Source organism: Perognathus longimembris, chromosome 3 (assembly GCF_023159225.1).
Source record: "Perognathus longimembris pacificus isolate PPM17 chromosome 3, ASM2315922v1, whole genome shotgun sequence".
Taxonomy (NCBI): Eukaryota; Metazoa; Chordata; class Mammalia; order Rodentia; family Heteromyidae; genus Perognathus; species Perognathus longimembris.
In genome coordinates this window covers 70,634,557-70,647,183 of record NC_063163.1, presented here as the reverse complement: position 1 = coordinate 70,647,183, position 12,627 = coordinate 70,634,557, and the positions used below count along the sequence as shown (strand labels likewise).

General features: G+C 41.0%; 2 pseudogenes; one reads left to right on the top strand and one right to left on the bottom strand.

Moving 5' to 3' along the window:
• Positions 1 to 123: 123 nt before the first annotated feature.
• LOC125347675 lies at positions 124 to 1,030 on the bottom strand (annotated as a pseudogene).
• A 9,345-nt stretch (positions 1,031 to 10,375) lies between these two features.
• Positions 10,376 to 11,299, top strand: LOC125347674 (annotated as a pseudogene).
• Positions 11,300 to 12,627: the final 1,328 nt, after the last annotated feature.

Genomic DNA, 12,627 nt, shown 5'->3' with positions numbered 1-12,627 from the left:
TGTATACTTGAACTTGGGTGCCTGTACAAGTTTATATTCTTGAGGAATGTCATTACTTGGCCATCCTTCATTTTTCCTCAGACAGGAGGAGAGTCTTTTGTTTGATGAACTAATTGAAGCTCACTAATTCCAATGAAAAAGTCTCTTTAGAGCCCCTTTCAAGTCCTTGTTCCTCAAACTATAGATGAAGGGGTTCAGCATGAGGGCGACCGCAGTATATATCACCGAAGCAATTTACCCGTCTGGAGGGGTAGACTGTTTCAGATGTGAGGTACACCCAAGGCCTGCACTATAGAACAAAGAAACAATGGAGAGGGGAGACTCACAGGTGAAAAAGGCCTTGTACCTCCCTCTGGAGGAGGAAATGCCTGGTATAGAGGTGACAATTCAATAGTATGAAAGTAGAATCCCAGACAGGAGGATAACCCCCAGCAGGCCAGTGACACAGTACAATAGAATGTCATTGGCAAATGTGTCTGAGCAGGCGACCTTGAGAATCAGAATGAGCTCAGAAAAAGTGAGTGATTTCCTGTTCTTCACGGAAGGAGACCCTCAGAACCATCAAACTTTGAAGCAAGGAATAAATTAGACAGATCAGCCAAGACAGTAGAAGCAGGAGACCACAGAGGCAAGGGTTCATGATGACTGGGTAGTGCAGAGGATAACAGCCACATACGGTCATAGGCCATTACCGTCAGTAACAAACTATCCAGTCCAGAGAAAACCGTGAAAAAGTACATCTGGGTAAGGTATCCTTTGTAGGTAATGGTTTTATCCTGGGCCTTTGTGTTTATCAACATTGTGGGCACCGTAGTGGAGGTGAAGCAGATATCATTGAAGAAGAGGTTGGAAAGGACATGGGGATGTGGAGGTGGGGCTCGGAGCTGATGGTCAGAATGATGAGCAGATTTCCAAGCACACAGACCAGGTACATGGACAGGAACAGCCCAGAAAGGAAAGGCTGCAGGTCCTCTTTGGAAAATCCCAGAAGGACAAATTTTGAAATAGCTGTTTGATTCTTTGCTTCCATGTAACCAAGGAAGAAGAACTGGGAAAGAAGTCAAAAGAGGAATAAGCTATGCATTGCGATCGCCAAGTGTGGCCACTCATGAATCCTTATATTTTATCCTGGAGATCTCTAGTACTCTAATGCTCTGGGTTTGAACCCCAGTATGGGGGGTGACATGGTGGTACATGCCTATAACCCCACCCAGCTGAGACAGAATGATTCAGAGGTCAAGGCCAGTGTGACCTACATCCTAATGGTGACTGTGTTCGGTGTGTATAGATATTCTTTCTTGCTTCTACTTGCTTAAAAATACAGCATAACTGCTGCACTTACATTGCACAAGAAACAAAGTCATCATCTAGTGATGATTTCTGGCACATGGATGCATGTTGTGCATGTAGGTTCCACGCAAGTACTATGACATTCTATTCAAGGGACTTGAGGCACCACAGGTTTTGAGAGGTCCTAAAGCCAATCTACTACTCCTGAGGCACAGAGAGAACTGTGCATGATGGGATCTCTGCAAGTATTTATTGTATGAATGACAGGATAAAAAAATTTTTTGAGGGTGACATAGGGGCAAAGATTTTCAGTTGAACATGGAGAATGGCAGCTCTCTATCCTTACTTTTCTCTATTAAAAAAAAGTCTTAGACCTGGGGGCATAGCACAAGTAGTTAAGAACAACACAAATAATTTGAAAAATATAACATCACCAGGCACCAATGGTTTATGCCTGTACTCCTAGCTACTCAAGAGGCTGAGATCTGAGGATCATGGTTCAAAGCCAGTCTAAGTAGGAAAGTCCTTGAGATTTTTATCTCCCTCCAATTAACAGCAAGAAGCCGTAAGTATGGCTTAAAGGATGGAGGATTAGCCTTGTGTAAAAAAAAGCTCAGAGATAAAGCCAGGCCCTGAGTTCAAGCACCAGGACTAGCACTCACATGCATGCATGCGCACGCACACACCCACACACCCACACCCACAAACACACACCATTGATATCCCCAGATAGAGAGGACTGACACACTCTGTCTGTCCCTTTGTTGTTGCTCTCTCTCTCACCTCTGCCCCCTCCACTGAACCCTACAGAGAACTGGATACCACACATGAAGCGTGCTCTCAAAGGCAGCTGTTTTTTTTATTATTCCTGGATCTTTTCCATCCTCACAGGAAAGCAAGACATCCGTGCTCCCTCTTTAAGCAAATACCTACCTCAGTGTTAGGCTCAAGGAGAGGCTCTGTAGATAGGGAAATGTCTGTCTCTTCAGATCTGAAGGATTTGTTCAGATCAGTGCAGAGATGGATATGAGAGGCAGAATAAAAGGAGGAGAGATTAGGAATAGTAGGTAGGGCTTGAAAAACCCTGTCCAGAATCCGAAGGTATTGTTTGATTCCAATATACATTTCTTTCCTCTAGATCCCAGCCTACTTGCCATGAAAGTGTAAAAGTAAAAGCCTTTAATATTATTTATTTTAAAACACTTTTTTTTGGCCATTCCCAGGGTTTCAACTCAGGGCCCAGGTGCTTTCTGTGCTCAAGACTGCCATGCTACCACTTGATCCATAGCTCCATTTCTGGGGTTTTGGTCCTTAATTAGAGGTCAGAGTCTCACAGACTTTACTGCCCAGCTTTACTGGCTTCAAACTGCCATCCTCAGATCTCACTTCCTAAATAGCTAGGATTATAGGCATGAGCCTCCTGTACCTGGCCAAAATAATTTGTTTATTTTATCTTTTATTTAAGTAGCTGTACAGAGGGGTTTCAATTTAACATACCAGTTTATGTGTACAAGGCATCTTGATCAATGTCACCCCTTCTCTCATCCTTCCCCATCTCTCCTGACCCTACCCTTTCTTTCTTTCCCCTTACCTCTTTGCTACAGCACTTTGTAAACAAAGCTAGAGCATTGTCCTGGAAGTTCTGAAGAGAGCTAGCTCTCTTTTGCCGAGAGAAAGAGGCAAGCACAAGGCCCTGAGACAGACTGACACCTTACATAGTCCGTGAGCTATGAAGGAAAACACAGAGGACTTCTCTTGGGGCTCAATCCTCTTGCTTCTCATTAAATAAATCACTGTTTTGATTGTTTCTGGAGTTTTCCTCCTAGGAGTCAGGATAGTGATCTGTTGTGCAGTGAACCCCCACTGGGGCTTTCCCCACAGCTCCTTGTTCCAGTTCCAACTGGACTTTTTCTTCCCCAAGAAATTCTCCTCTTGGCTATTGCCTCCTTCAGAAACATCTTACCCCATCTCCAGTTTTCATGACAAGTCTAAGGATGAAGACTTTAGTCAAATCTTGCTTAGCCTAAAGAGATCTTTGAAGAAATACAGAGAAGAAAAATACACGTTGTTGTTTTTTTTAATGTTATCATGATATGAGTAGGTTGTATTTTTTCCAAGAGAATCGTGAACATTAACTTAAAGAATAAAAGGTAGAACTTCAATGTTCTTTCATAATAAAGGTATCTGTTATTTTTCATTATGTCTGAAGGTTCCTGTGAGAAGCAACTTACAGGAGGAAATATTTATTATAGTTCATGGTTTTAAGAGGTTGCAGTCCACAGTTGGCTGGATTGATGTCTTTTGCCTGTGGGAGATAGATAGAACATGATGGCTTGGATCATGTTTTGGAGCAAAGCTCTTCCCCTTAGGACCAGGAAGTAGAGAGGAAAAGCTGGGGACAAAATATGTCTTTCAAAGGAATGTCCCTTACCAACTGGCTTTCTCCAATGAGATAGAACATGATGTGTTAGAGCAAAGTTGCTCCCTTTATGACCAGGAAGCAGAGAGAAAGAGGCATATTCCCTACCAATTCACTTCCTCCAATCTGGTCTCACCATTTGTAGTTTCTACCACCTCCAATAGTAATCCAGTTAGGAATCCATCAGTGGGTCAATCCACTGAGGACATCAGACCCTTCATCATCCAATCATTTCTTTCCTCAAAGCTCCACCTCTGAGCATTGCATTTGGGACCCAACCTTTCAGCACAGAGGCTTTGAGGGGACATTTCAGATCCAGACTACCACAGGATAATGGGGAAAAACAGAAAATGTGAAAAGTTGGACATTCCTCCTGTTTCTTCCAAGTGCACTTTTACATGAGCAAAAATCAGCAAAAGCTCACAAGGACTCATTTTATACTAATGTATAAAGATGCATTTTGTGTATGTTTAATTTGTTTCTTAAATATGTATTGTTAGTAGAAGCATACAAATATATTTTTTTCATATACACTCATCTTGGGCAATGTCCACTGTCTCTTGAGCCTCTTTATGCCCAAGGGTAGTGCTCTATCACTTGAGCCACAGTACCACTTCCAGCTTTTTCTGAGTAGCATTTTGGAGATAGGAGTCTCACAGACTTTCCCGCCCAGACTGGCTTTGAGCCACAATCCACAGTTCTTGATTCAAAGTAAGACCAGGCAGATAAATCCAAGGGACTCTTATTTCCCAATTAACAGGCAAAAAGCCAGAAGTAGAGTTATGGCTCAAGAGATAGAGCACCAGCTTTGACTGTGAAAACCAGATGAGGGCACGAGATCCCAAGTTAAAGCCCCAGTATTAGCACCAAAATAAAATAAATAAATAGGAAAAGATTTTTTGCTCTGTTTTCTTCTAAAACTTTTAGTTTTGCAGGCCTTAAATTTAATCCATTTTGAGTCACTCTTTGCTTATTGCCAGTTCTGGGGCCTGAACTCAGTGCCTGAGCACTGTCCCTGGCTTCCTTTTGCTCAAGGCTAGTACTCTACCACTTGAGCCACAGCACCACTTCCAGCTATTTTTTATGTGGTGCTGTGGAATGGAACCCAGAGCTTCATGTATACGAGGTGAGCACTTTACCACGAGGCCATATTCCTAGCCCCTTGAATTACTATTTGTATAAGGGTCCAATTTCATTCTTCATGTGGATATTCGAGTTTTCCAATACCATTATTTTTCTTGTTGAGACAGGGTCTTAAATATGTCACTCCAGATGGCCTTAAATGTGTGATTGTTTTATCTTAAACTCTTGTTGGAATTACAGATATACACAACCATTTCTATTGCTGAAGATCCTCTCATTTTCCTGTGCATGTCCTTGTCAAACATTATTTGGTTTTATAATCATGCATCTATTTCTGAGCCCCATAATCTGTTCTTTTATTACATGTCCTTTTAGCCATACAAAGGAAGAGGGGGTAGTCTCTATATACAAAGCATGTATGCAGTATATTCCCATCAATCCTTCCATTATTATTTTTTCTGACTCCTCATCCCATTCCTAAATACAATTTTGACAAATTTCTGTATCTTAATTTTTACGTAAGTAGTTATACAAAGGGTTTCTGTCCAACAGATAAGTTTGAGTAAATGCCTCTTCATCCATGTCATCCCTTTCATCAGTCTCTCCATCTCTCCCAATCCTGATTTCATGGTTCCATTTTCATTCAGGCTGACAATCAATTTTTACCATATCCATCATCTTCTTTTACCCTTGATATCCCAACCCCTACCCAACACAGCCTCTTTCTCTTCCCATCCCTGCTCCTATTGATCAACAGCTTTCAGTAATATGTGGTTGAAGTTTATCTCAAAATTATGTGTCTTTCTTTTATTCCAGTACCATGCTCTTGGTTCTTCTAACTTTGTAACATAGTTTGACATCAGGAGACGTGATCTTTCCGGCTTTGTTCATATTTCTCATTGGCTATTCAGGCTCTCTTATGGTTTCATATGAACTTTTATAGAGATGACATTAAATGTCTTGTAGGTATCTTAACACTATTTCACAATTAGGAAGTATCCATTTAGGCATTTAATTTGTTATTAAGAGTAGTTTTCTTGTATACCCACATATACCAAATTATAAAGCAAAAATCGGATTTGGTCTTCAAATTTCAATAAGCAAAACAAAACAACATAAATCTCCAAGAAAACTCTCAAGAAAGGAATATATAAACATCCTTTTAGAGCCCTAAATCTTCATCGAGAAAATGAGAGAATAGAATTCGTTTTAGATGAAGTTGAGACACATGTTACATGAGTGCTTGGAGCTACAACTTCCCTCAGCTTCCAGCCTTGCATCAGATTCTTGTATTAGAAAAATCTAGTTTCCCCTCAAGTATAAGATGGAAAACACAATAGACTTACAGATATCAAAGCCATAAAGTAGAATTGCAAACAATCCATAATGTTTTCTGTATCTTTCCTGGGGTTTGAACCCTGGGCCTATGTGCTGTCCCTGAGGTTTTTTTTTGCTCAAGGCTGGCACTCTAGCACGTAAGCCATAGATTCACTTCCAGCTCTTTGATGGTTAGTTGTAGAAAAGAGTCTTACAGACTCTTTGTTGACTCTTTTGTTGCCTAGGCTGTCTTTGAACCATGATCCTCCAATCTCAACCTTCTGAGTAGCTAGGATTATAAGTGTGTGAGCCTTTGTCAATTACCCTCACAATTTTTTGAAAATAATTAAAATTGGAAGTCAGATGCAAAAGCTTACAATCCAGCCTTATCAGATCAGAAGGAGCCTGGACCCTACCTTTTACTTTTTTCCTCTTCCATAACTATTGGCAAGCCCTAAAAGATTGGGAAAGAATGGACCAATTAGGCTAATTGTGAGTTCTGTGTGTCGGTCTCTCAAGGCTATGCCAAGTACAAATAATTGATTCATACCCTTGAGCTTTGCAGGTTGCTGGGTCTAGAACATTGAGCTCTATATGTGTTGTCTTTTCTTTCCAAAATTTCATTTCAGTAAGACATGCACCTCTGACTCTGCTTTCTAGCAAATCCTGAGAACAAAATTTCAACCCCTCATCATCTACCAGATGGGAGAGAATAGTGGACCTGAACTTCTGAATTGCCCCAGCAGAGAGCCCATCTCAGCCCTGTCAGTGCCAGGGGCCATGGTGATGGAGGGACTGCTAGGAACCCAGTTCCTCCTCACTCAGAGAAGCAGGACTATTGGGATTGACAGCTAGATGAGAGAGCCACAATATGCAAAATGTCATCTCAGAATCTCACAATGCTTATAATCTCTCTGCGGAGGACTTCAGGACTCTTCATTCATAGCTCTGTTCTCGACCACCATGTCTGTCTTCCACAGGCATCACTCAACCACATTTTTCCCTTGTGCCATTTTATATATATTCTCTTCCCATCTTACCAGTCATTAATTTGCCTTCATTTTTTACAGCAGATTAATTGATATGTTTTAGGACTTTATATGATCGAGATCTTAAAAACATAATTGTTTTTCTTCTCTAGTTTTCTTTATGCTTTAATATTATTACTTTTTTGTCAGTTGGGGGGCTTGAACACAGGGCCTGGGCACTGCCCCTGAGCTCTGTTTTGATCAAGGCTAGTGCACTACTATTTTGAACCACAAGGCTACCTCCAATTTTCTGGTGGTTAATTGGAGATAAGAATTTCAAAGACTTTCCTGCTCAGGCTAGCTTTGAACCATGATTCTCAGATCTCAGGCTTCTGAGTAGCTAGCATTATAGGCATAAGCCACCTCTGGATTCTATAATTACTTTGAGCTTAAGCGATTAAGTTTATATAGGTAGTTCATTCTGTTTACTGCTAAATATATTAAGTTCTATGGACATACCACTTTTAGCTTATCCTCCAAACTATTCCACTCATTCATGATGATCATCAACAGGTGCCAGTGGCTCATAAATATAATCCTAGTTACTCAGGAGGCTGAGATCTGAGGATCACAGTTCAAAGCCAGCCCTGGAAGGAAAGTCTGTGAGACTCAAGCTCCCCTAAACTACCAAAAAGAAAGCCAGAAGTGGAGCTGTGGCTCAAGTGGTAGAGCACTATCCTTGAGTGAAAAAGCACAGGGACAGCACCCAGGACCTCAGTTAAAGCCCCAGGACCAGCACACACACCCCCAAAAATATATTGAGACAAGTTCTTTTATTACTATTTATGATATGGAGATTTGAACTCAGGGAAAACTGAGTTTGAACCTAGCACCTTCTAGGCAGAAGTCCCATGACACAGTCTTTTAAAGGTGTTTTTAGCCAGGCATCAGTATCTTACACCTATAATCCTAGCTACTCAGGAGGCTGAGACCTGAGGATCATGGTTAGAAGCCAGCCCAGGCAGAAAAAGTCCCTGTGAGATTCTTATCTCCAATTAGCCACTCAAAAACCAAAAGTGGAGCTGTGGCTCAAAGTGGTAGAGCACTAACCCTGAGCAAAAAAACTCAGGGACAGCACCAATGCCCTGAGTTCAAGCCCCACGACTGACAGAAAGAGGGAAAAAAAAGGGAGAAAAAAGGTGTTCATAAATGGTCCACAAGATAATTTATGGAACTGCAGTTTGAGTAAAAATAAAATAAAATGGAGTGTTTCGTAGCATTTGTTAATTGGAATATTTTTAGAAAGGAAGATGGATATTTCTTCTCTTTCCTTCAAGGGAGAGAGAGAAGACTCCTGTGTTTATGGGTTCAGAGAATCGTGTTTTGAAGAGCTATAACCCCCACTCACCTACTACCCAGGCTTTGTTGATACATATTTCTTTAAATATTTTATTATCTTGAAGTAGTTGTATAAAGGAGTTGCCATTCACCAAAGCAGTTTATGAAAATAGTGCAAGTTGATCCATTTCATCCTTTTCCACATTCTCACCTACTCATCCCAAACCACTCCTTCCCTCAGTTTTCTTAATTTTTAGGTAATGTATTCAGTTTTTGCCATTTATAAAACAGTTTACATATACAAGGATCTGTGTGATCACTTCAACATCTCCACCCCACTTTGACCCACCCCTTCCCTTATATTTATCAATTCTGTGGTATGGACAATGAATTCTTGCCTGCATTTTCCCTCTTCCCCTCTTTCATTTGTGTGCCCCTCTCCCCTTGGCTCTGCTCTCCTCTCTTGCAAGTTCCTATTTTCTGATACTTATTTTGTTAGGTTTTTCCTTAGTTTTTTAAAAGAATTATACTATTTGCACCCTCTATAGAGTCTATTACACATCAGTTGATTGTAACCCCTTGCTTAGCACCCAGTGTGTTTACCTGTAGACTTAAACACACATTCTAGCTACCACAAAGGAGAGACACCATGCAACCTATGTTCCCCTGGGTCTGACTTACTTTACTTTATATAATTTCCTTATGAATTGTACAATATGATTCTTTCTGATGGATGAGCAAAATTCCATTGTATACATATACCACATTTTGTGATCTATTTATCCACTGAGGGGCATCTGGGCTGATTATGTATCTTGGCTATGGTAAATAATGTTATAGTGAATATGCTTGTGCTGGTAGCTTTAGTGTGGCCCTGCTTGTGCTCTATTAGATAAATGCCCAGGAGTGGAATTTCTGGTCAAATCTTTCTAAGTAAAAATCTGGAGTCACATCAAATCAAAGAAAGACTAGATAAATGGGATTGCACCAAACTTAAAAGTCTCTGCATGGTAAAGGGCATAGCTAACAGGCTAAGTAGAAAGATCACAGAACAGGAAAAGATATACATCAGACAAGGTCCTAATAGCTAAACTATAGTTAGAGCTTAAAAAAAAGAACTCCCCCCCCCCAATAAATCCTCAAGGAAACAACAACCCAAATAATAAATGAGCTAATGACTTAAAGAGAGACTTCTCAGAAGAAGCAGTAAAAGTGGCCTATTGAAACATGAAGTGTTCAACATCTCTGGCAATAAAGGAAATGCAAATCAAAACAACACTGAGATTCCACCTCACCCCAGTTAGAATGGCCATTGTCAAGAAAACTAACAATAATTGGGGCTGGGGATATGGCCTAGTGGCAAGAGTGCCTGCCTCATATACATGAGGCCCTGGGTTCGATTCCCCAGCACCACATATACAGAAAATGGCCAGAAGTGGCGCTGTGGCTCAAGTGGCAGAGTGCTGGCCTTGAGCAAAACGAAGCCAGGGACAGTGCTCAGGCCCAGAGTCCAAGCCCCAGGACTGGCCAAAAAAAAAGAAAAAGAAAACTAACAATAACAGATGCTAGCATGGATGCTTTCAAAAGGGAACTCTGTTACACTGTTGGTGGGAATGCAAGCTTGTTCAACCACTCTGGAAAGGATACATATTTTTAAGATCTCTAATTACTCTTGCACTTGTAGAAGCTTACCTTAGTGGAAGACATACACATTCCACTTTTTCTGAAGTAGAATTATGTAGGAACAGGTGAAAGAGATTCAGGGAGAGAACAAATGTGAAGGCCCTCACCATAACTGAGGAATAATGCTAAATTTATGTGACGCTCAAGCAGAATAACTCATTTATGAATTGCTTAAATTCACATCATAGATTAATGGGTCCCTATTATCCATGCTTCTTTCCTTTTTTCCAGAATCTATTTGGTTGTTTGGGAGTTTTTTTGAACAGTAAATTACTACATGGAACCAATGAATCTAACAGGTGTCTTGGAATTCCAGCTCCAAGGTCTCTCTGAGGACATAGCTCTTCAACCTTTCCTGTCTGGATTACTTCTGTCCATGTACCTGATCACTGTGATTGGAAATCTACTCATCATCCTGGCCGTCAGCTCTGATCCCCACCTCCACACCCCCATGTACTTCTTCCCTTTCCATCCTCTCCTTGGATGACATCTGCTTCATCTCTACCATCATCCCCAAGATGCTGGTGAACATGCAGACACACAGCAAATCCATCAGCTACACTGTCTGGCTAGCCCAGGTCTTCTTTTTTGCCCTTTTTGGAGGTTTGGACAGTCAGCTGCTCACAGTGACAGCCTATGATCATTTAGTGGCCATCTGTCACTCTTTGTACTATCCAGCCATCATGAACCACCATCTGTGTAGTTTGTTGGTCCTTCTGTCATTATTCATGGGTATTTTGGACTCCCTGATACACAGCGTGATAGCATCACAACTTACCTTCTGCAAAGACATAGAAATCTCTCACTTCTGTGACCCTCCTCAACTCCTTAAGCTTGCCTGTGATTATAGTTCTACCATTAGTATACTTATCTTATTTGTGCAATCTTTGGGAGTGTTCCAGTTTCGGGCATCCTTTATTCTTATGTTCAAATTGTTTCTACCACTCTGAGAGTCCCATCCACAAGTGGAAAATATAAAGCGTTCTCCACTTGTGGGTCTCATCTCTCAGTGGTGTGCTTATTTTATGGAACAGGCATGGGGGAATACTTCAGCTCCATCATGTCGTATGACTCCACGAAAGTGATGGTTGCCACAGTAATGTATAATATGGTCACTCCTATGCTGAACCCTTTTGTCTACAGTTTGAGGAACAGGAATGTCAACAGGGCCCTCAGGAAACATCTTAGAATAGCAGCTTAACATCCATACGAAGGTCAGGTATTCCGGTGTGTCGGTTAGGAAAGACTGCCCAACTCCCATCTAGAAAACCACCATCATGGCTTTTAGTTCTTACCTCTTGTTTCCTTATTGTTTCTCGTGTGAACTTCCTTTCATCCAGCACGGCTATTACTTTGGATCTTGAGTGTTACAAAGGGTCTTGTGTTCAAAGTGTGACCTACAGCCTGTAGCACTCTTGGAAGGTGGTAGAATCTGGAGAAGGTGGGGATTGTGGGAGGAAGTTAGGTCATTGATGGAGTGACCTCAAGCAGTAGAAGAACCTGGTCTCTTCCTCCCTTTGCTTCCCAGGTGCCTGTTCTGGCATAGAAGGAATCTATGAATCTCAACTCTGATTTTTCCATTTGAACTTTGCAGTTCTTCCTTAGTGGACAGGGAAAGTCACCATGCAGAATGAAACCCAATCTTTTTTTCTTATCTTCCTTATTTTCTGATGTGGTAGTTCTTTCCTAGAGTGACAGTTTCATGTTACCACACTTTTTCAATTGTGACTTTCATCTCTTAATAATTACTGATCCAACCTATACTAAATTATTCATTCATCGCAGCACAATTTGTCATAGCTAAAATATGGAACCAACCCAAATGCCCCTCAGTAGATGAATGGATCAGGAAAATGTGGTACATATATGCAATGGAATTTTATGCCTCTATCAGAAAGAATAACTTTGCCGCATTTGTAAGGAATTGGAAGGACTTGGAAAAAAATTATACTAAGTGAAGTGAGCCAGACCCAAAGAAACATGGATTCTATGGTCTCCCTCATAGGGAATTATTAGCACAGGTTTAGGCTAGTCGCAGCAGAGGATCACAAGAGCCTAATAGCTATGCCCCTAGAATGCATAAGATAATGTTGAGTGAAATGAACTCCATGTTATGAAAACGAGTGATATATCACTGTTGTAATTACTGTCAACATGCCATGTGAAACCGTAGCTTCTATTGTTGATGATCCTCTTGTATCCCCTTCCTGTGGTTGTACCTGCACTATCACTGTATCTTATCTGAGTACATTGGAAACTGTATATACTGGTATTACAATTAGGAAAGTGAAAGGGAATACCAAAATTGAGAGACACAGGATAAAAAGACAAACGACTATAAAAGCAATGCTTGCAAAACGTTTGGTGTAAACCAACTGAACAACTCATAGGGGGAGAGGGCCTGAGTGTTACCCCTTAGCTTCTTCACTCAAGACTAGCACTTTTCAACTTGAGCCACAGCTCAGCTTCTGGCTTTTTCGGTGGTTCTAAGAGTCTTACAGATTTTCCTGCCTAGGCTGGCTTTGAACT